Here is a 23,111-nt window from a genome sequence, read left to right as displayed (position 1 = left end):
TCTGTAATTCGAACCCAAGTCAACAATGTCCAGGAGGCAAATTTGAACTCGTATTGCTTTTGGTGTCTTTAATGTCTACCTCTACCAGAGAATTATCCACAATACATCAAGTTCTGGATTCACTTGTCTCCTGATATTTGATTATTTTTCACATTTTGAAGTGGGCACAGAGGATAGCTCTTGTTTCAGGTGCAAACATATTCATTACAGGTCATAATGGGCAGTGGAGCAGTAGGGATGGTCTTGTTGGGTCAATATAATTTGAACCCAACTGCAAATTTGATGCCCAAAACTTCACAACTAGTTTTGGGGGTTCCCTGGAAACAAAAAAGCATAAAATTAGGAGGTTTGAAACTTTGAGGCTGCACCCATCATATAAACCTTTTTTTTATCACAACAAGCTTGACAATGGGAATCCTTTGGCGTTCATGCTAGCGCAACCCTGAAACTTCCCAGGTGTGCATGTTGTTCACAATTCATGCTATGATTTATTTATTTATGTATTTGTTTTTGGTTGAAATTGCTACATGTATAGATAGTTTGTGTGGCATCCTTGATAATATTTCCATTTGAAGACCAAGTGAAGAAAGCATAGATCATAGTTGAATATAGTTTAACTTGGAGGTGTTTAGAAGATTCATTTGTGAATTAAGTTGCTGGAAATAAGATTCTTATCTTCATTTAATGAACTATGTCAAATACCTTGGTTTTATTTATAGTTTTGTTGAGTTAATGGTTAGTGAATGGCTTGATAAAGAATTTGTTCTTGACCTGGATTCCCCTTGGATGCCAACAAACATAAATTGTAGACCTTAATAATACAATTAATGCTCTTGTCAAACCGTGCCTCAGTTACCGAGGGTACTAAATTTATAATGATTTCTTTATCTAGTTTGTAAATTACTCCATGCAGAGGGAAAGTAGAGCTTTGTAGATCCTCCTCTGAGTGAGCTTGATCCTGAAATGAATGTGATAATTGAGAAAGAAAAGCAGTCATAATTTAATGGATTGGAACTTATTTCTTCTGAAAATTTTACATCCTGGGCGGTTATGGAAGCTGTTGGATCATGTCTAACATACAAGTATTCAAAAGGACTCCTTGGTAAGAGGTAAGTGCCTGAAGATATAACTTGGAATGTGAAGAATGGCACCATCATGATTGTGATTGTTCTGAGCTGCTTGGCAGTTTCTTCTTGCCACTTGGTATTTTTTTCTTGTAAAATTGAGTTTCTCTTATCTTTTGGATCTGTACTTTTTAGTTTCAATGTTTGACATGTGTGTAATGGTTTCTGGCTTCAGTGTTATAGTGTAGAGACCTGTAGTTATTGCATGAGTATCTGTTATCACAATGATGGATACAGTTGTTGGACAATTTTCTATATTTACTCACTACTGTGTTGGGTTGGGATATATGCCATGCATATAATATGTTGGCAATGAATTAATTGACCAAAGTGAGACGCTTTGCTAGTAGAGGGCCCTAGAAGCATTCCATCTTGACAACAGTACATGGGGATGTTAATTTTCAACCATTATCTCGATCCCCAGATAATTTTTTTATTTATACAACTCTCCTCCAACCACATCATCACATTATGGTGTGTATGGTTTTGAACTATGAACCTCCTTTGATAAGATTATCATTTCTATTTGGGCATGTAACATGTGAAAATTTTGTTTGCAACATTTAGGGTTTGGACTTACCACATGGAGGGCATCTGTCTCATGGATTCATGATAGCAAAAAAGCAAGTATATACTACATCAATTTACTTTGAATCAATGCCATATCGTCTAGATGAGTCCACAGGTGAGCTCGCATTTCCAGTCTCATAATAATTAGGAGTGAAACAGTTCCATCATTGACAAATATTGAACCAATATTTCGAGGAAGTGTTCAAAGTGTTAATGGTCAGGTTTGTTTTCTTGGGTTATAGGATTCATTGACTATGAGATGCTTGAGAAGAATGCCACCCTTTTTAGGATCAAGCTTATCATTGCTGGTGCTAGTGCATATCCCCGAGATATTGATTATCCTCGCATGAGGCAGGTATTGAAGCTAGGTATTTCTACAAATCTTATAATGGCACTCCTTTAATTTTTTTTTCTTTCCAACAATGTTTATTCTAGCATATTTTATTAATATGTTCTTATAGTATGTAATGTTGGATTTTTTAATGATTTTTAGTACTAAAACGTTTGTGGTTTGGGAAGATTGCCAATACAGTTGGGGCATACTTAATGATGGACATGGCACACATAAATGGTCTCATCGTTGCTTTTATAATGGTCAATCCATTTGATTTTTGTGATGCAAGAACAACTACAACGCACAAGGTGAGTTGATGTTATTAATTTTCTCTGCACCTCACCCTTTCGATTAAAAATATGACTATATTAGATGGATCTTTTTGGATATATATTAATTCTATCTATTTGTGCCATTCCCCCTTGTAGAAGAAAAAGAATCCCATTAATGTTCAAGAAACAATGAAGAACTAAAACAAATATTCCATTCCCATCACAGGAGCAGTGATTATAGAGTTAAGAGGTGTAACTTTTCCTTTTGATTCTCTTACATGTTCTTTGATTCAATTTCCTGTTTTCATTTCTTTATGTTCTTTCTGTCTCTTATCACTACTAGATCAAAGCTTCGATGAAACTCATTATGTTCCAAGAATTATTTGTCAATTGTTTCACCTTTTTCCTTTCATTTTTATCTTTGATATTTTTCATTATAAATATTTTTGGATTGGAGGGCTCTGATTTTTAGACTTTACAAGGTCCTTGGGAGGCATGATATTCTTTAGGAAGGAACCAGTATTGGGGGTCGACCTAGAGACAACCATAAAAAATGTAGTTTTTCCAGGGTTACATGTCAATTTGCGTTCTCATCCTTTCCTCCATCATCCATATTGTTCTCCTGCTCACTAATATCATAATATTGGATAAATCAATTTTTTGCATCATTTTGTTTCTAAACGATACATGAAATATTTGTGGCTTTCTAGGGAGGACCACATAACCATACCATAGGATGGTTGGTTGTTTGTTTAAAACAGGATGTAACTGCATAGTTCAAGGCTTATCAACTACAAGTGTAGCACTCTCACATGTCTAAGCTTCTGTAAAATTCATGCATGTGAATTATTTTTTGAATGGATTTTGTTTCTTATCAAAGGTAAAATAGTTTAGTAAGTTGTAGCAAATTGCTGAGCCCTTGCAAAGAGCCTAATGGATTTGGGTTACAATTTGGTGTCTGGTGGTAGTGAAAATCACCCAGTTCTAGTTGATTTGAGGCCCTTGGTAAGGATGCTCTATTCATATGATGGAGTACACAACCTACTTGTATATTGATTTCTATTGGATTTAGTTGGTTGAACATAACATGGTATATATTAATGGGCTTGGACAGGGCATTGTCGGTGAAAGAGTAGAGGACAATTTGGAAGTTGCTTCTGTCACATTGAACAAGAATGTTGTACCAGGTTACATGAATTTCTTGTTTGAATATTTAGATGTAAGGGATTCATTGATTTTCCTTTCTCCATGGGATGATATAGCTTACTTTAACTATAGGGAATTTTTTGTTTGTATATTTAGATATAAGGGACTCATTTATTTTCCTTTCTCTTGGTGGTATACACATAGGGACTCCTGCATTAACTACCAGTGGGCTTCTTGAGGATGACTTTATTAAGGTTGTAGATTTTATCCATGAGGGGGTGAAAATAGAAATTAAGGCTAAGGGATCTATGAAAAGTACAAAATTAAAATATTTTATAGAATTTATTAAGTCAAAAAATTTCCAACTACGAAAGAGCATTGTTGATCTCAAAAAGTAGGTTGAATCATTTTCTAGCCAATTTCCATTGTTTGGTGTTGACATTGAAAATCTTAGTTATATATATGCCATGCTTACAAGATCAGAAGTGTCCTTGATTAACTTTTAGGTTGGGATTCAGTGACAATAACCAGGTTGGTAAGATTTGGTTCCATGTGTATATTGTAGTGATGAATAATGTTTTAAGCTAAATTTTGTCTGAATTTATGTGCTTTCCAAACATTGGCATTATCAGATTCTATTCCGATGTGTTGGATATTGAGTTTTCCATTTCATTTATTGGCAATTATGTACGAATCTCTTTTTGTTCATCACAAGAATTTTGGGTTGAAAAAAATTGATAACTTGTATGGAAGCTATTATAGCACTTATTTATGTGGTGTGACTATGGATATTTTATATAGCCTGGAAAGCAATATTCCATACTTCTCAAGGGCCCAGGTATTGGGCCAATTACATAGTTTCATAAAGTGTGTTCACTAAGATACTTCTACACATGCACAGATTCCATGTATACATGACACATTTGCAATCAATTGGGCTTCTAATATTTTATTGTTACATTCATCATCTCACATAGGCTGGCAAGAATTGGTCCCATTTGTAGATTATAACAATGAACCATGTTGAGATCTGTATTTTTCTTGAATTTATGTGCTTTCCCAGTATAAGCATACAGATTCTATTTTATTGTGATGGATGTTGAGTTTTCTATTTTATTTATTGGTAAAAAGAGTCTACATAATTTTCATGGTACACCCTTTCAATCCTTCATTTTCCTGAGCAGTTATTTAGGCTCTCTTCTAGTGGTTAGGACTAAGTAATAGGAATAGTAGGCATAAAGACTTAGGTAGGAATAAATAGAAAGAAAGTGCTACTGTTACATTTATTGTACACAACCTTTATAGAATGAATTTACCACCCTATCCATGGTTTATAGATAGAATTGACATAGCTTGAGTAGGTATTTACATAGGGTTTGATTACTAAATTTACCACTTTACACACTCTGTCTGTGTTTCATTTGACTGGTTGACTACTCTTATTGTTTTGAATTATATTAGTATTAGTCAGTATATTAGATCGATTGGGACTTACACTATTAGGAAGCTATATCCTGAGTTTATTGAGTCTATAGAATCAATCTCTTATCTTGTCTGGAAATTGCAACACAACCACTGAAACTTGCAACACGACCACTGAAACTTGCAACATTGTTTATAGGAAGAGAAAATTATGTTTCTTTTTTCCAAACATGTATGTTAGTATATTATAGTATAATGAATATGTTTTCCGATATCATATATGGTTTCATTCTTTAACAAAACATTCGCCAAGACTTCAAAATGTTTTATTATTCAGTGAAAGATTTGCCAAGATCTTATAAGATTTTTATAATTCAGTGAAAGATTCACCATGAATTTACAAGATAATATAATCTGGTGAGAGATTCACCAAAAAAATTATATATACATATTATATTATTGATAAAATTGCCTCCCATTTTTCCTATGTATCATGGGGATTCACCCATTTATTATACATATAAATCTAGGGTGGTTCTTGAAATTTTCCCTAGCTGCTGTAAGTGATGCACACTGACAACAACTTAATGCAAGGTGACAAATCTATCATAGGGCTTCCACATGGTAGTATCAATTGTTTATACTTCAAAAAATATCTCTTTCCTAATCTTTTTTATTACAGAAACTACACTCTCCTACTGAAGTTGTTCTGCCTCTTGCTTGGTAGCCTGCAATTTCTTTTCAATTTGTTCATTATCGACCAACAGGAACTTAACATTTGAGCTCGTTGCTCTTGCATAGGAGAAGGTGGCATCGACAAGGGTAGCTAGATGATTTTTGATATTTGACATTATCACCCTTTCCTTCATGAATGCAGGTGACATGTCATCATCCAAAAAGTGCTTACTTCACGTCTGTACAATCTTCTTCTGCAACTCTTCAAATGATAGATTGTACATATCCATGACTGGATCATCATCAAGGGGAGTATCTTCTCCTTGCTCGCTCGGGACTAGTTCTAACACTAGAGGTGGTGGAGACTAAGAGATGATGTACGTCACTCTCATCATAAGGTCAGTTTATTCACTTTGTGGCTCCTTTCCCAACTCCATGTCTTTCACTTCAATTAGTTGCTCAATCCACTAAGAAAGCTCCCAATCTTGAATTTTTTCACCCTCTTCTTTAGCTGTCAATTGTTTCGACTCCTCAACTTGTATGGGCACTATTTGATCGGTCGTTGCGCCTTGCCTTCCTTCTTCCTCCCGTTTCTGCTTCTCTTCTCTTTCTCTCCTTCTAAATTCCTGCTCTTCCTTCAATTTTTTCTCTGTTTCCTACAACATTTTCTTTTCTCTCTACCTTCCCTCTGCTTTCTTTATCCGCTGCTCCCTCTTTGCCTCTATTTCCAAAGATTCTTTCTCTGTGATAAGATATTCTCTCTTATTTTAGCTTTGCTCTTCCTCTGGACTCTTGGAAATATTCCTCTTACCCTTGTCTTGCGCTGGATTGTTGATTATTGCTACTGCTGTTGTTGCTTCGTGCACTGCTACTACCTACAGAGAAGCCTTCCATGTTGTGGCTATATTGAATGGTTGATGGAGCTTGGAGTAATTGTAACAATACCTCCAAGGGTCCTCCTCATTCCAATGGAATGTCCTATGGATCCATGGATAGTACACCTTCACACAGTGGTTCTTGCAAATACCATGAGGATGATACAGATTAAAGTATTTGGTGCCAAAATCGAACTTCAATATCTCCTTAGATTCAAAATCTGGATATTTAAAGCTCTTAATCTCATACAATCTGATCCACAAAGGAAGATAGATATGACACTTTCTTCTTCCTATGCAATCCCACTAATAACCCTGTGGAGAGGTGATATGAGACCTCTTGCATGACCAAATTGTTCGTGGCATACCTTGGTAGAAAATGCGGAGGCTTCTCTCAGCCAAACACTTTGATGAAGGTTCCATCGAGTGAGGCACACCAATATGCAATGTTAAGTATTGCCTCCATTTATTCTAGGGACATGCAAGGTGGATATTGTTCTAAGATAATATTATATAATGGGATGATGAAATGGTACATCAACGTTGCCATTACTCCTCAGTAGCTGCAGTCAGAAAGAAACTTGCAATAAATGTTGACAACAATATCTTTCAGTGTCCATGTCTAGCTCATGCCAGAAAACTATTGTTGGGACAATATTGCATCGAGTAAGTGTGAAGACATGTAGAATCTCAGTTGCTCATCCTTGGGTAGATTCCGGGCGTTAGTCACATGGATTTTCAACTAATGAGCCAACAAGTCCAACTAGTTAAATGGATTTCCATCACTTAACAACTAGTCCAATACAATAAACAACCTTCAGGAAAGGTCTTTTTTCTCTCTTGACCATATATTTAGCATGTAAAGATGATCAAGAACTAGTATGACTTCATGAGAAAGTTTGTCCTGTAAATATGATTGGGTTTCTGTCTGAACTTTGACGACTCTTTCACCCAATGCTTGACTATATCTCTTGCGTTCCGCTGACTATGGGTGGCATAAAAAAGTTCATCCATGCACCTCACTAGATGAGGTAAATGATATGTCACATGAAAGTTATCTGCCCTAAAGGTGGAAATATCTATCCCATTGGAACTGCTCAATGTCATAGCCAGTAGATTTGTGTGTGAGATAATCCAGCTGATAATGTTCGCACATGGTAAGGCGGGGTACCTACATGCAACATTGTATAAGCCTAACCACAGGATATTGATATATACCTGTCGGTCCTACGTCTTCCTTGAAGTCCTCTACATAAGTATCCTTGATTTTCTACCATGTCAACTTTGTGCCCTTCTCAATGAACAATTGTGTTTCTGCATAAACTGGTAGATTAATTGACGCCTACTCAAGTGCTTCCCCAATACTTCTCTCAATAGTTTCCTTTGATGCAACTCTCTTAGAGGCCATGTTAACTAGAACTTCTAGAGAGATTCTCAACAACTGATGTACTTTGAGACAAAGAGGACACTAATGGTAGGCCAATGTTGGCATAAAACTAGAAGAAACTTCAAAACAGGACCACACAACAAACCCGACTTACGATGGGACAAAATGCACAATTCTGGTTCACAAAGGTCACTGGTTGCTTGCTGGAACTACACATTATGCAGTCCCAATAGTAAGTGGGGGAGACTTGATGACTAGAAATGCGCAATGTGCAGTTCAATATGGGCATAAAATAGGAGATATTGGGCAATGTGTAGTCTTAGTAGCAAAGACTGGGAGGTTGGCTCCTGGAACTGCATAGTTGGAGCTAGGCCAGGGAAACCTCTACGCAATTCCAGAAGCCAAGGTAAAGGCCTTGAGTTCCTAGAATGTGAAGTGCATGCAATAGAAAGCGAGATCCGGGAAAGGGGAACCCAGATTTGCCCAAGGGGAGTTTGAAATCAAGAAGATCAGAATGATGGTGTGATTATGAGTGCATATATAATTGAGTGATGATGCATGCAAGTGAAACAAGTGCAGGAATCAATCAAACTGAAGGAAAATGAAGCATGTAAAGAGAGTCACTGCAATAACAACCTTTAGTGAAAAAAAATGGTAATGCATGTGAAACTTGGGAAAGGAAATGAAAAATGTGAAACAACACTTCTACAAGCTAAAACAAGTTAAAATTCTAGCAGTCATTCAATAAAAAAAGTGAAACAACACTCTCACAAGCTAAACAAGCAAAAGAGACAAAAAAAGTGGCAAAATACTAGAAAAGAAAAACTTACCTACAAAAGCAACGACGATCGCATCAAAGATTTCTTGATCTCCTCAGACATTACAAAGCTCCAAGATCGAATGTGAAAACGAGCTTTGGAAGCATCAATTAAAGAGATTTTTTCAATATAGTGTTTATGATGCGAAGGCTAAAATTGAAGGAAAAAGTGACACTTGGCGGTAGTTTCCAAAATAACTCAAGTGCTTCCTTCAAACTGCTAAAAATAGATCCCTATATTTAGGGATTATTTATCACTTTTTTCTTTTTCATTTTCCGAGAAAATATGCCATGCATTTCTCAAAGAGATTTCACATTTGTGGGAAGGACTAGGGAATTCACTGGCTCATGCACTGTGCAGCTTCTGAGCAAGAGACTTTTGCACAATTTCTGGGCTGAGTGGCTCTAGGCTACCTCTCATGATCTATGCAATTTCCTAGCTGAAGGTTGACTATCAACTGGAAGTGCACAATTATTGAGCTCAAGGCTCATTGTCATCTTGGATTACGTAATTCCTAAGAGCAAGGTTGGTTGTCCTCAAGGATTGCACAGTTCTCTAAGGCAAGCTCGAAACTGTTTGGAACCCAAGTCAAGAGATCGACTTGTGGGTTAGGCAGTAAACCTAGTAAGAAAACACAAGCCAAGATGCAAAAGATGAGGCTCAATCAAAGCACAAGTACCTGTATCAGTGTGAGATGAGTTGTTGTGGTTTATAAGGGAGGCTCCAAAATGAAGCATGGGCAAAAAATTTGGAGATTGGTTGTAGACGCTAATACATTTGCAACACACTAGTAGAACTCTAGCTCTCTGTATGGACGTTATCTCATGCACAACGAGTCTAACTCTTCCGAAAGTATTGTTCATTTCTTCGATCATCATAGATTTTTCACTTAGCTTGAGTTAAAGATTTATTCCCTACCATTCTCTTAAATGGCAGCACACATACCAAGCCATGTCAAATTGAGTTGTTTCAATTGGGGATGAGGGGTATATAAATGCACAAGTAATATAGACTGTCAGAGTTTTAGTTTCATCTCTGGTGTTGCTCTGTTGTCAATAGGCCTAGACAGTTTCCCAATAGTCACTTGAGGAACTTAAGCATTTCTCCACTGCCAGCGAGCCTAGATAGTACCCCGATGGAGTTACTTGCTTCACCTCTTCGTTTAGGAAGCCTTTCTCTTTTTTCACCTTCTATTTCATTTTTCAAGGAACTGTGCATAGGAACTTATTTATTTCATGAGGCAGAAGAGGGATTGTTGTGGGGAAAAATGCCTATGCAGGACGATCCTATCCACCTAAGGTGTGACAGTGCCTTAGCAACAAACAGAGACAGCTATTCTAGTATTCTTCCTTTATGAATTAAGAATGAAGAGAGATGGATGGACTAACCGGTGTCTTCCGTTTGTCCCTCGATCCAGTTTCCCTTCTCTTTGAGAGTTCCCAGCTACTTGCCTTCTCGCTCACCCAGCTTCAAGAGGTTTCTGCAAGATCACAAGAAGAGAACACTACACAAGACATGGATTCATATTCATAACTAGTTCAGGATTAGAAATAAACCAAACATACTAATGCAATCATAAATCAAAGATACATCAGTATATAGGAGAAACCAAGATAGCTTTATTGATGAATAACAAGGTTCAGGAAGAGATACAACCCAGAGGGCTCCAATCCAGCATCTCCTTCCCAGCAAATGGAATTCCTATCTTCACCCCCTTCAAAGCATTAAGCACCCAATGATTCCAATCTCAAACCAACAGCAATTCTTTGCAATAACAAAATTCCAGCCTCTAGATCTCATGGAGGAGAGATCCATATATAGATGTTTGGAGAGAGGATGAGTCAGCTTGAGATCTGACTAGTGTCCTCTCCCTCTGTCAGTTCTTGATTCCACTTGGAGGTTCTTGCTTCCACTTGGAGATTTGGAACCTCTTACTCATCACCAGTCGAATTCCCTGAGGCAAGTGTCATTGAGGAAGATTTTGGAAGCTTCTTGGGTTTCGACACCTCGTGGAATGAACTTGCCACATGTCAACTCTCACTCAGCGCAGGTAGCCAGTGTTGGCTTTGACATTCAGCGCAGGTAGCCAGTGTTGGCTTTGACATTCAGCGCAGACAGCTAGTGGAGCCACTGAATTGATCCTGAATTGACTTGTTTTTTGAGCAGTTTCTAGTGGAGAACTTCTGTGAATTGCTGTGGTTTGTTAGCCTTGTTCCTCTAGGGGTAGGAACAACATGTTTAGGGACTTTGGATCCCTTAGATTATGGACATTTCATGCTCAATGCTGTAAGGCACAAAAATGTCTATAACAGTTGCCCCCTAAAGGATGAGGCCGTTTATCGGGTGAAATGCTTTATCAGGGGGATCCGAAGTTCATCCAATGCTGGGAGGAGACCTGTAATAAGATACAATACAATACATTATTTTTCATACTGCTTTCATGATCTCGCTGAGGGGGGCATTCCCATGCTCAGCTTTATAAATTCATTTTTCTGTACATAGAACAGACAATCGTCTGGTGGTAGACTGATAATTTTTATGAAATTATCATCCTTTGGGGTAGGATGATTATCTGCTGCAATGATGTACATGTCAATGTATTTATCTTTCTTGAATATATATCGAAACCCGGATGGATGAAATTAGATCCGGGGTCTTCAAACTCGTTCGATCTTCACTCTAAGTACAAGTCAATCCATGTGAGAAATGTTCTGAAGTCGAACATGGAAAGACATCGCTTGATTACCGGTCAATGAGGTAAACCGTTAACAAGCGCGAGAGGAATCACCGATAATGATAATGACCCTCAAGGTACTGCAGTAAAATTCACGTGGTGTGAATAAAGGACTTGGCGTCGAACACCACGCAAAATCTTTTGGTCGAAGGTCATTGATGTATACCTGTCGCCGGAAGTGAGAAACTTGCCATTGAGGCATGCAAGCTTCAAAGTACTGAAGGGGTTGTTCCTAGATCAACTTCTTGGATAATGAGTTGATGTCGACAATAAGCGATCCGTCAAAGGAGGGCCTTAATGAATCCCACATCAATGACACGGAATGGAGCTAATGATTTTGATGGAGGTGAAAACGATCTATGACATATGATTCAGGGTGGCGGTCATGAAAGGATGAAGGATAATGTACGACAGTGGATGGGACATGGTTGACTTTTCTGAACGACTTCTCTTGAACATATGGCGACACTGATGCGATGGATTGGTAGCATTACCCCAAAATATGGATGGTATGGCGAGACCATGGATGTGACCGGTGAATGAAACAACCCAAACCGATTGTGGTACGGAGGAAAAGTGTCATGTTCAAGAGAGACTTGCTACCATCAAAGTTTTCTTGAGTTTCTCCCAATTTTTCCCCAGTCATTGCTGACTAGTACCTCTTTATTTTTGTCAAGCTTGAGGAGGATAACATATGCTTGTTCTATAACCTGCCCTTCGGGCAAGCCCATCGCTATGTTTTAACGAGCCTAGCGATAGTGAAACTCATTCTCGTCTAAAGACAAGTTTGTCGCTATTTAATGATTTTAACGAGGCTAACGACAAAGATAACTCGATCCTTTTCATTTTTAGAGAGTCTGAAAAGGTACATAAAGTTAACTCCAAAAGTCCTTTTTCGTCATCTAATCCCTTAAGTCCGAAAAAGTATAAAACAATACAGAAGGGATGAGTTTTCGATAGTTTTAACGAGCCGAACAAAACAAGCGCTCGATCTTTTTGTGCAATAATCCCTCAGGTCCAAAAAGATTAAAATCTAGAGGAGGGATAGCACTTCCGGTCGCTTTAACGAGCTGGAAGGCCAAAACTCGGCAATATTTTCATATTTTACGAGTCAGATGAAAAGAGCTTAAAGAAGACTCGTCTTTTGAGGAACGAGTGATGAAATGGGTTAGCAACTGATTCCAGGTACAAGTTGGAATTTTCCAATCACGGCAGTGTCACAAGGATGGCTAGTGAAATCACTCTTCGCAGCTATTCCTCAAAATGGGTAAACAAACATATGGAGGTGAACGATCAGCCAATGGAAAAGTGGAGGTGACGGTGCAAACACGACCAAGGCTTTAATGGATGATGATATTACATTCACTGTGGTTATTTACCGGGTAGTGGTTCATTTTTTATTTTAAAATGAGCTTAAACGCTGGTGGAAACACTTGCTCATTGCTTATGTTTATTTTTTAACGAGCATGAAGTCCATGTTAAAACTACTCGGATCTTGCGTTTATTTTTTAACGAGCATGAACTGTGTGCTAAAACTGCTCGATGATAAGTTTGTATGCCCCCAACATAACATTGCAAATCGAGGTGCGTGCCCCCCAAGCTTCATTGCATTCAACTTGGTGGTTGGAATGAAGGTTTACCTTTGAGATTTGGAAAGGAGATTGTTTCATTTTTTAATGAGGTTGACACAGTAAAAGAACTATCCTCATGACTCCTTGTTTCATTTTTTAACGAGGTTGACATGAGATTAGAATCGTCCTCGGAGCCCACCGCATTTACAGTATTTCTATTAGGGCGATGATCCACGCTGACAAAATGTTTAGGAATCTTCCGAATCCATTAGATATAGAAGATTTCATATTGTAGGTTTCCACTGTGGCCACTTCCGCCAGATTACTTGCAGGCGGTAGGGAAAAAGTACCCATTAAGGCAGGGTCTTTTAGGAGACCTACTCCAATATTTTGAAGCGAATGATTGCTTCCATGGATCATTGGAATGCTTCCCGTAACTTGTGAACTGTCGGGGAGGAAAGTTTGTTGGTCGACGACTGTAATTCCTCCTTGAAAGGGAAATGCAATCTTCCTGAAGTAGGTCGACACAACTGCGGCCATGGCATATATCCAGGGCCTTCCCAGTAGGATGTTGTAATCGAGGTTTCCATCAATTACTTCAACATCAATTCCTACTGTTTTGCCCCCTAGTTCAACTTGCAAGTTACTTAAAATCCCGTATGGAGTGTATGATCGTCCATCAAATGCTTTTAACGTCTTTGACGATCTTGACAAGGGTGGTGAGCCTAAATTCTTCCAGCAACTCATCGACATAATACACGTAGATGCCCCCTCATTAATAATTGTTCGATGAACAGTTTTGTTGAGGGCTTTCACTTGAATAAGGAAAGCTAGTTGAGTTGGTAACTGAGGGTCATATCCTTTATGATCAAAGGCCACAAGATTGGAGTCCATTGGGTCAATTTCACCTATTGCTGATAATAAAGCTTGCTCTTGGGAGAGGCAATTTTGCGGTACCTCAAGTGTCGACATAGCGGACGGCGATTGGGCCAGGTCCTCTATTATATTATAATTCTGTGCTATTTTTGCACGAGGATTAAATGTCGACTTGTACACTACTCCCTTTGGCGACTTTATCGTTTGTTCAGGAATGGTGGGTGGCACAACTTTGGTCAAAGTTGTTGTCGAACTACTAGGTTGTTCATTAACCTTGTTATTCGACACCTGTGGATTCCCGTAATCTTTATTCCTTGCCAAAGAATCATTTTTCTACTTTGAGATAGACAACATAAGCACTTGGGATCGGGAAGCATTTTGATTAGCAACCAGTTTGGTACCCGGGCTTGGAAACGGATCAGTCAATACTGCTGAGGTTTTTGAATTCTTAAAGAGTTTCTTAACTTCAGCTATATGTGGACAATCTCTCGTCCAATGATCCTCATCGCATATATGACACCCCGCAGGGGGTTTCCTTTTTCTCCCTTTCTTTTTCTTCTTGCCCCCTGGTTGCTTCAGTTGTTTGCCCTTGTCGGTCGACGCGGCATTTACTTCCGAGGCAAGAAGTTCCTCATTTGCATTTTGACTGGAAATCTTACGGGCCCTTTTAGATGTAGCCTTTGTCGATTTCGTGTCTGTCATGCCAATCACGCCATCGATGGCATGAGAGTCATTGTTTGATTTAGGAGGAGGAGGAATTGAGAATTCTGGTCTAGGGGCGTCAGGTATTTTGTCGTAGAGCGTGCCAGACTGAGTATAGACCAAGTCCAGATATTGCGCACGAGCGATGACTTGCTCTTTCGTTACGACTCCCCCCTTTGCCATATCTTCCGTGATTATAGGAAGTAAGGATTTGATAAACCATTCAGCTAATAGCTGATAGGGAACATACGTTTTTACCATCCTACGACGACGTCGCCACTCATGTATATGATCAGATATGTGAGTGGTCGTTGTCTGTTTGAAGTTGGTTAGGAGTTCCGTTCCCATTTCATACCTTATCGGTAATTGAAAATGGGTTAAGAAAGTCGTGGCTAAGGTACTGAAGTTGTTGAACGAAGCTCTAGGCAATTCAATATACCATTTTGCCACTGGACCAGTTAACGTCCTCTGAAAAAGGCGAAGCCTAATCGAATCATCGTTTAGGGTGTTTGATGAACACCACAGATGAAATGTCATCACATGATTCGACGGATCTTCACCCGTATTTCCATTAAATTTAGGAATATCTGACGGAAGTTTATGCGGAATCGCTGGCCACCAAGGGGCATAAGCAATTGGATCATTCGTCAGCCGGTTTAGATCTGGTAATTCTAGAGTTGCTACAAAGGGCAACTGTTGATTCAGGTTAGGCGAAGCATACCCAGGATAAGATGGAATCACCTGAGTAGTGGGTCTTTGCATACCAGCATAATGTATTTGATGCTGGTAACTTTGACAAGGTTGATGGGCATAACCATTATAATATGGTTGTTGATTACCGCTTTGGAAATGCCATTGCCCATTACTTACAAAGACTTGTTGCTCAGGTCCTTGATATGATTGCTGGAATGGGGGTTGTTGAGTTTGAACCAGCTCTGGTTGTTGAACCATTTGCTATTGACCAATACTGGATGATTGACCAAGATGAGGAGTCACAGTACTTGTTTGATCCTGAGTCGCTCCAGATAAGGAGGCACTAACCTGAGGTTGTGATTGAGTCGTTGAGACAAGAGGCTGTTGTATTGCAACCTGAGGCTGTTGGGGTTGACATACCACAGGTAGCGCTTGTACTTGCGACGCAGTAACCATAGCAGGTATAGTGGGAATATTCGACACAGGGTGGACTGTTTGCATTGAATATACAACCCTTGGTTGCTGAGGCAGTATTGGTACCCAACCGCTGGATGTAATTCCAGCTTGACCTGAACTTTGTTGTAAACTCCCATATGGTTGTTCTGCGAGAGGGAACAATGAAAAGGAATACTACCCTCCATATGGTGGCAATCCAGTACTTAAAGGGCAGATTGGCCTTTGAAGACACATTGGATCAATTTGTTGAGTTTCAACATAAGAAATACTAGATGATAATCAGGGTGAAGAAATAGGAACTAACCATGTCGTCGAAGCAGTCCCTGATGGGACTCCGGCTTGTTGTTGATAACTTGTCGGGACAGATGGTATACCATCGAACATCGTTGGGGTAGCAGCAGGAAGCTCTGCCGCTGCTGTGTCGGATGACACAGTCCTGGATGTCGACGGTTGTTCAGACATATCTAGTCTATCCAAAAGATTTTCTAGCGATTCTACAAGAACTTACGATGAAAAGAGACTAACTTCGAAGATCAACGAGGGAATGGTGATGATTATTCCGTTTAAAATAAATTTTAACGACGCTTAGACACAACCTGCTTTTTCAATTTTAAAGAGTCGAGAAAAAGCAAAAGATGACTCTAGTCTCCTTCGATGTTTTAACGAGCCCGAAGTGACAAATGCTCGGATGGACTTTTTCCGTTATAGAGTCTGAAAAAGGCCAAAAGGAACTGCTCTAGAGTTCTAGGTAGAGGGTGTGCCAAAATTTTCGCAAAACCGCAGAATACTTTTTAAGGTACGGGCGATCAATCTTCCTGAATGCTGTGTTCAGTGCATTGCGATCAGTAGGGCGGCCGACACGGCTTCCTAAGGATAAAGGTTTTATGCCTATAGGGGTCTCCCAATATATACTCGACGGTACGTGGGAGCACAATCCGTACTGGCGCTATCGTCCCTCAGGAGGAATCACCCACCATCAGCGAGATCGAAAGTCACCAGGCTTTACGACGCCGGAACACGTCTCTAGCCTAGACCTCTATGTTGTGCGTTAAGTTACAAGGCATTGTTAAGTTCATTCAATTTATTTTAGGTTGATATTTTTAGAAGTTTGCCTTTTGAGGTTCACCACAAGATGTATGAAACAATTCCTAAATGCAGTCTAAAGATGATAAGCAAGCTTTATATCTTTTCAACTTATGAAAATCCTAGCTACAAAGGGAAAAGAAAGACACCATCTTTTCTCAAATTCGAAATCAGCACACTCTAATGCACTTTTCCTAAATCAAACATGCAAACTATCAAGATGCAAATGCACAATGCAGGTGTTTGTTTTCCGCTTTCTTAGTATTGATGCCTACAAAGAAAGCTTTTTGTACAACTTTGAATTTGCTTTTAAATGACAAATACAAACAAGTTTACTTTTTTGAAATCAGAGAGGGTAGAAGAGATTACAACACTTAACGATTTCCGAAATGAATACTTGTTTCGACACTTAAAAGAGACAAACTCAAACCAATAGCAAAAGTAAATGTATAATCAACTGCAAACAGCCAATGAACTCTCTCCTAAGATCACAATCAACAGATCTGAATCAAGGGCTACAGGATGACTATTTCACTCTTGCAAAGGAAAATTGTGAATGACGCCACAAACACATAAAAACACTGACAGTCTTTTTGTACAAAAGGAGGCGGAATTTAAGAAAAGAAAAGGGGTTATCAGACTGGTACCTATGCTGGTTACAGGCTGCAAAAATCAGAGATCAAAACAAGGCAAAATAGAGCAGAGAACCCCAGCTGCACAAGGCCTAACTGGATCAGCGCAACCTTAACACAGGGGTTTTGACATTCAGCGCAGGTAGCCTTCACGGGACCTACGTTGAAATGCAGAACCTCTTCACAGGGTCTACGCTGAAGGAGAAATGAGAGTTTCTCACTGGGTTCTGGGTCACAGATTGCTATTTAATCTACAGTTTCAGGCCAAATCAAAGCAACAAGCAAGGTACAATCAAAGGGATGCTTTGAGGGAGTACTAAGATCTATCACAAAGGATCATCAAATCATTTGTGAGTCCATTGTTCAGATCATAGACAAATCCAGTGATTGGATCAAAGCAACAACTGTCTATTTTTCATCTGAGAATAGCAGATGCAGTTCGATTGTTGCTGTTGAGTCTATGAAACAAACAATGATGGAAACACAAATAAAATGACTAAACAATTTTCCCCAGCGGAGTCGCCAATTTGTTGTGGGGAAAAATGCCTATGCAGGACGATCCTATCCACCTAAGGTGTGACAGTGCCTTAGCAACAAACAGAGACAGCTATTCTAGTATTCTTCCTTTATGAATTAAGAATGAAGAGAGATGGATGGACTAACCGGTGTCTTCCGTTTGTCCCTCGATCCAGTTTCCCTTCTCTTTGAGAGTTCCCAGCTACTTGCCTTCTCGCTCGCCCAGCTTCAAGAGGTTTCTGCAAGATCACAAGAAGAGAACACTACACAAGACATGGATTCATATTCATAACTAGTTCAGGATTAGAAATAAACCAAACATACTAATGCAATCATACATCAAAGATACATCAGTATATAGGAGAAACCAAGATAGCTTTATTGATGAATAACAAGGTTCAGGAAGAGATACAACCTAGAGGGCTCCAATCCAGCATCTCCTTCCCAGCAAATGGAATTCCTATCTTCACCCCCTTCAAAGCATTAAGCACCCAATGATTCCAATCTCAAACCAACAACAATTCTTTGCAATAACAAAATTCCAGCCTCTAGATCTCATGGAGGAGAGATCCATATATAGATGTTTGGAGAGAGGATGAGTCAGCTTGAGATCTGACTAGTGTCCTCTCCCTCTGTCAGTTCTTGATTCCACTTGGAGGTTCTTGCTTCCACTTGGAGATTTGGAACCTCTTACTCATCACCAGTCGAATTACCTGAGGCAAGTGTCATTGAGGAAGATTTTGGAAGCTTCCTGGGTTTTGACACCTCGTGGAATGAACTTGCCACATGTCAACTCTCGCTCAGCGCAGGTAGCCAGTGTTGGCTTTGACATTCAGCACAGGTAGCCAGTGTTGGCTTTGACATTCAGCGCAGACAGCTAGTGGAGCCACTGAATTGATCCTGAATTGACTTGTTTTTTGAGCAGTTTTTGGTGGAGAACTTCTATGAATTGTTGTGGTTTGTTAGCCTTGTTCCTCTAGGGGTAGGAACAACATGTTTAGGGACTTTGGATCCCTTAGATTATGGACATTTCATGCTCAATGTTGTAAGGCACAAAAATGTCTATAACAGGGATCCTGACTTATTGAGAGAAGAAGAGGTTGTTCCTTCAGAGAAGGATATTTATATATACATTTGACATACTTGTTAAGGTTTCCCCCCTATCCTTACTCTACTTGACTAAGTTGATAAGGGTTAACCGAATATAGAAAACTGATTAGAGTAGGTGGTCCTAGTTAAGAGTGAAAGCATCGTGATTTCACCACGACTCTCTCTGAAAGGAACATATTTTCCATTAGGATATCATCGACTAGAAGAAATGAAATATTCTCTTAAAGAGAGGGAATAAACAGATAACCAAATGTTGATAAATGTACAAGTTCCTCTTATATTTCACCCTGCTTGTCTAAGAAGCCAAACACGGTTTCACACGGAACTAACCTACGGGTGGGAAAGAAAGTAAACAAAGGAAAGAAGCAAGACAAAGCAAGATAAGGTAAGAAAATCAGAAACAAAACAAGAAAGCAAACACTATTTCTACTCCTAACCTATGCAGAGCATAGGCCAACTCATGTAAAGTGATACTTCCAATGCAGCCACCGGCGCATTGGTTGACCCATGTAGGCGACAACATGACTGACCAAAAATATATGCAAGAAAACCAAGAAATAAAGATACAACAATGTAAACCAAAACGTTCGAAGCTTGAATGCATCCATAGAAAAGTAAATACATAAATCATATGAAAGGCACTCCACTGATGTATGATGGTGTCCTGTCACATTGCACGTGGAAGACAAGCATGTACACACCTTCAAACCTGATAAATGAGAAAACATAAGGAAATAATAAAAATTTTGTTTCACAATAGTGCTTGCTATGTATGACTCCTCCAATGCATGAGCAATAGGATCATGTGATTCTAACGGAGGATGCGAAAACTGTGAAACTGATTGATTTTCAGTGTAATCAACAGAGTGATGAGGAGCCTGGGTAGATTCAACAGATTTCTGATCAGAAGTGGAAATAACTTCAAGGCTACAAGAACCTGACATAACCACAATATTTGGATGAAGTGCCTCGGAAACTTGAGGAGTTTCCAATTCATCAGGTGATGGATCATCAAAGACTAGTGGCTTAGAAAGATCAATAGTAGACAAATCAGAATCGCGATCGAAAGAATGAACGAAAAGATCAAGACAACCATGATCAGAAAACTCTAGATGAACAACGACATCCTCATGATTGTTGGAATATAATCCTAACATATACATTTATTTTTTAGCCTAAGTATCCTTGACTTAGCCACATGCACTAAAAATCATGTTCACACTTGGTTTTTGGTAAACTAGCTCGGTGGACCAACTTTCCCTTGTTTTTTTCCTTTAAAGGCTTAATATTATGGAAATATTGGTCCAACCACTTTCCTAAACCATTTAGACATCTAAGTGCATGTTCACACCTAACCACATCTCATCCACTTGAGTTATTTGAGGATTGGCACCCCACATGAAGATTCCCCCTTAAATCCAGGGATTTGGTCCCCGGACCATTTTAGCATGTTTTAAAGTTGCCTTCCTTGGGAAATTCACCCCTCCTCACGCTTTCCTCGTGGCTGATAGTTGGCATAGGTTTTCTTGAGTCATTGTTGCTATTTTAGGCCTCCCTTTAGCTTTTCTTAGCCTTTTCTAGTTTTTTACCAGTTTTTTCCTAGTTTTCTAGATTCGACAATTTCTATATAACCACCTCCTTTTGGGATTAGAGATTTGGTTGCTCATGTATTAATATTGTTCATTAATTTAATACATTTATTTTATGGAGCAAATTCTTTCTCTCCTCTCTTGAATATCAACAAATTACTTGTGTTTAATTTAACTAGAATTCTAGATCTATCAGAGTTTCTACAGGAATTCTACATGGTATCAGAGCTAGTTCGAATCTAGTGGATTGTACACGGTTTTATTTGCAGGTATAGATAATCAAGAGGTGAAACAAGTAGAAATGGATCATCTCTCTCAGCCCACAAAACTCGTTCTAAATCCTTTCAATTACTTCGAATGGAAGATAGAGATTACTCTGCTCCTCCGAAGCAAAGGGCTTTACAGGGTAACAATGGGAACAGAGACTGAACCGACTTCTGCAGTGGAGAAGATCAAGTATTTCAATAAATTAGATGAAGAAATTGGGCTGATATGCCTATCAATTTCCAGATAACTCCTCTTTCATGTCAGCAGAGCCACTACTCCCGATGCGGTCTGGACCACATTGGAAGGACTATTCGGCAAGCAGGATGAAATGAGAGTGCATGAACTGGAGAATGAAATCATATCCCTCAGTCCAACTCATTTCGGAAACCTTCAAGAATAATTCACCAAGTTTAAATCCCTCCTCATTGAACTTGATGCATGTGGAGTCAAGAAAGAGGAATATCAACTCATCCTTTTGATTCTCTCGAAATTAGGCCCTGAATATTCCGTATTTGTGTCATCTTTTCAAGAATCTAAATTGACTCAGGAAAAATGAAAAATGTGTCCATTGAATGACTTCATTGTAGCATTGACTCAAGAGCAAGATAAGTTATTCCAAATGGGTGTCATCAAGCGTTCAAAGAACCAAGCAATTGCAGCTACTAATGCTCCAAAGAGCAGCGGAAGAGGAAAGCAAAAAAATAAGGGTAAATTTAATGAACCGAAGAAGGAGAGACCGGTACAATCTTCAGAGAGCTCTTCTTAGCCTAAGGGTAAGAAGAAGAAGGAAATAACACTTTGCAGCTACTATTCCAAAGGTTTTTATCCTGAAGAAAATTGCATGAGGAAAACAATCGATGAGATGGTTAAGCAATTGCAGCAGCACAATCTCACCATGCCCGAGAATGCAAAGAAGAAGGATGATAACATAATGGGAGATGGGAGAGGGAAAGCATGAGATGGTCATGATTTAATGGCTGTCAAATCCACTCCATCAATTTGGATCCTTGATTCAGGTGCATCGAACCATATGGTTGCATCAAAAGATGAATTTTCCTCCATCGAAGAAAGCACCAGATCCCCAATTTACTTGGGAGATGCCACACCCGCAAAGGTGTGGAGAGAAGGAATTGTAGACCTTGAAGGGGATTGCTTCAAAAATGTGCTTCATGTTCCCTCGCTATCTGCAAATCTTCTCTTGATATATCAAATCACTCATTCCAGCTCTAGAAGGAAGGTGGAGTTCACTCCGGACTCCGCAGTGATTACTGACATTTCCATGGGCTCACAGCTTGCACATGGAATTGCAGATCACGGTTCTCGTTTGTATTTATTCTCCCACTTTGTTCCTAAATATATTAGCACTGTATTTATGTCACAATCTAATGATATCAGTAGGTTATGGCATGAAATATTTGGCCATCTAAACTATAAGTACTTGCATCAACTCAAACAGGAAAACATGGTAGAAGGATTGCTCCCTATTAAATTCACAAGCAGTGTATGTCAAGGATGCACTCTTGGCAAGCATCTGGATCAAAAGTTTGACAAAGGGAAGGCACAAAGAGCTTATTCACCTCTTGGTCTGATTCACAGTGACATCATAGGCCCATTCCCATATCCTTCAATCAGTAAGGCTTGATATGTACTCACCTTCATAGATGATTTCTCTCGCTTTACTTGGGTATTTTTTCTGAAATTAAAATCAAAAGTATTTGAATGCCTTATAGAATTAAAGAACTTGCTGAGAATGAGTCTGGGTGTAAGATTAAGATACTCCTTACTGATAATTGGGGGGAGTATGTCAACAAATATGTGCAACAACTTTGTATTGATGTAGGTATACAGCTACAACACACAGTGCCATATACACCACAACAGAATGGTGTCGCGGAGAGGAAAAACCGACCGTTAAAAGAGATGGCCAAGTGTATGCTACAGTCCAAATCCTTAGCTCCTAAGCTATGGGCTAAAGCTATTAATTGTGTAGCATAAATTTAGAACCACATTCCTCACAAAGCACTCAAAGGCACAACTCTATTTGAATGTTGGACCGGTAAGAAACTGAAAGTGTCGCACTTTCGCGTTTTTGGTTCACGAGCATGGGCTCACATTCCGGCAGATAAGAGGAAGGCTTTGGAGCCTCAAAGTGTTGAATGTATCTTTGTTGGATATCCTGATAGTGTCAAAGGAGATAGATTTCTGGACTCTCACACAAAAAATTTCCTTGTAGCTCGAAGTGTGAAGTTTGAAGAAGAA

The sequence above is a fragment of the Pinus tabuliformis genome, chromosome 6, assembly GCF_031772625.1.
Source record: "Pinus tabuliformis cultivar Carrire ecotype Pingquan chromosome 6, CPIR1, whole genome shotgun sequence".
NCBI classification, from domain to species: Eukaryota; Viridiplantae; Streptophyta; class Pinopsida; order Pinales; family Pinaceae; genus Pinus; species Pinus tabuliformis.
This window is presented reverse-complemented; position numbering follows the sequence as displayed.